Source organism: Musa acuminata, chromosome BXJ3-5 (assembly GCF_036884655.1).
Source record: "Musa acuminata AAA Group cultivar baxijiao chromosome BXJ3-5, Cavendish_Baxijiao_AAA, whole genome shotgun sequence".
In the NCBI taxonomy this organism is placed as follows: Eukaryota; Viridiplantae; Streptophyta; class Magnoliopsida; order Zingiberales; family Musaceae; genus Musa; species Musa acuminata.
In genome coordinates, this window is record NC_088353.1 from 29959633 (window position 1) to 29962115 (window position 2483).

Here is a 2483-nt window from a genome sequence, read left to right on the forward strand (position 1 = left end):
TCAAAAATAATAATTAATTATAAAAATAATATATAATTAATCTAGAATTATACACATGAATACATTTAATGAGACTTATATTTTATAATTTATAATTTATACAAATACTATATTGTGGAGCATGACATAGTTGTAATATGCTTAGACATCTAAGATTACAATTAATTAAAGGTCAAAGAGAGTTAAGTTGGTAATTGCTGATTTATTTGGCAAATCAAAAATTTATGGCTATTGAATTGACTTGCTAAATACATAAGAAAGATCAGAAAAACTCAACCATATGACTTTAACTTAGTGTAAAAAAAAATCTAATTAATGAAATACGATGTTAATTTAAAGCTGAAGTAAATGCATTCTGAAAGTAGAAATTTATTCAGAAAAAAGGAAAGAAAAAAGTGTAAGAGTTGTTTGTATTAGTTTGAAAATAGTATCTCATTCATTTCAATATAGTGCTACTTGATTAACCTCTCATCAGATTCTATCGTTATTGTTGGAGAAGCATCTTATGCTTATATTTACAGTGTGCAAAACTAGGAGGAAAAAGAAAGGCCATGCTCAACATCAAACACAATGAAAAAGTATTGCATTTCGGAAGGAGATTATTATCAAACCATGAGTGCTTTCAACGTTCCCAAAAATGACGGCACAGTTCCAGTGGAAGAATAGTCAATACTCTGAAATTTGGAACCTATTTTTCTGAAGCAAAATCTCAAAATATATTATGCTGCAATGGAGCAATGGTTCAGTTCTTTTCATTGCAATCTGAGGCCATCAAAAAATTACAATCTGTCCAGAAAATTCAGACGTAAGTGAATTTGAACGATCCCTCCAAGTACTTCAACATCAAGGTCATTCTTCTTCCTCTCCTTTTACAACATCAACACTTGCTTTGATTTCAGAAGACTCACTTACAAGTAACATAAGCTCCTTGAAAAAGAAGTCTAACTTATTGCAGTCAAAATCTTCGATTGCCGATGATACTGTCGCTTTTGATCTTTGATGAGATTGTTTATTTTCTTGTTGTAGTTGAAAGTGATACATTCTCAGAGCATCGTCCGTGGAAATCTCTTGAACGGGCTTGTAAAGACTTTGAAACGTGCATCTGTCTTCAAGCTTCTTAACTAACTTTTCTTTGAATTGATCTGGGAGGTTTACAAATGCACTACGAAATAATGTAGGAAAAATAAGATACCAAAATTCTTCTGCAGAAAGAGATCAGTAAATACTATCACTTTTCACCTTGTGATGCCTCTAACAATTCCCCATTTGTAACCACTGCTTGCAGATTGCTTAAACCCAATGTTGAAGCCCTCTTGGGCAGAAGCTTCCTTTCCTGCAGATATACCATCTCGATAACCCATATAAACTTTTGTCAAGGGTTCCATATGATACATCCTCAAGTTTAAAGCCCTAAAAGTTTTACTATGAAGAGTTTTGGACAAAGGATATGCATATCATTTATAGATTGCAAGGATACTGTATAAAATTGATCATAACGCCTCTTCTGTTCTCTGTTTAAGTCAGCATCTGAGATTTCATTCAGAAGCCCATCATCACACCAAGAATCATCAGAAGCATGCTCTGGAACTAAAACTAACTCATTAGCATATTAAACTTTGTATTTGGTCAAAACAACCATGGCAGTATATCATACAACTTCCACAAAAGGCATCATGTAAATGCTACATAAACACCAAAGAGACCAAAATGCCATCTAATATATCCATAATATAGTCACTAATTTGAGGAAGAATGAAATTAAAATTTTAGTTTTGATGAAACTATACTCTGCACATGAATTGCTATGCATGCATCTAGGCCAATCAAATTCAATCGTCTCTGACTTTAAAGGAACAATTCATTCGATTCCAAAATCTCCACATGTGCATGCTAGCTCAATAGCAGAAATGTAAAAGAAACAGTAAAACAATATGATGCATGAGCAATTAAATTAATTTATTAATAAAATAAATTTAATTTGTTTAGAGATATTTTACATATGTAATAACATGAAAATATCTACTCAACGAGGAGAAAAAGAAAGAAAAAATACAACAAAAAAGAAATCATATTATTGAAAATTACAAATCTTGATTGAATATCTTAAAGATTCATCTCTATAAAGATGAAAGATTATCAATCAAAAATATCATGAAGAGAGGAAGACTATTTCTCAAATCAAATCAGAAATGAAGAACAAGATATCATATATTTGATTTGATGCGATTGTAATTTTTTAAATTTCTGTAATTTCTTTTTATTCTTATACTTGAGCATATAAAAATGGGCTATAACATTGTAATGTATGAATAAAAAAAGGATCCATGAATCAAGTTTTTTTCCTTTCCCACCTTGTGAGGCATGCGGAGGTGCAAGACTTCTATCCTAGGAGTGTTATCTTTGAGCCAATTGGATAGTTATACATTTGCTTATTATTTTTAGTTATTATCTTTCACTTTTCTCTTTCTATTCCTCCACTATGA

General features: G+C 31.0%; 1 long non-coding RNA gene across 1 annotated transcript; it reads right to left on the minus strand.

Moving 5' to 3' along the window:
• Positions 1 to 730: 730 nt before the first annotated feature.
• LOC135637570 (uncharacterized) lies at positions 731 to 1366 on the minus strand. The gene is made up of 2 exons (XR_010496327.1): positions 1240 to 1366; positions 731 to 1162 (listed from the first exon to the last, which is right to left on the minus strand). It is a non-coding gene; the product is annotated as an uncharacterized LOC135637570 (long non-coding RNA).
• Positions 1367 to 2483: the final 1117 nt, after the last annotated feature.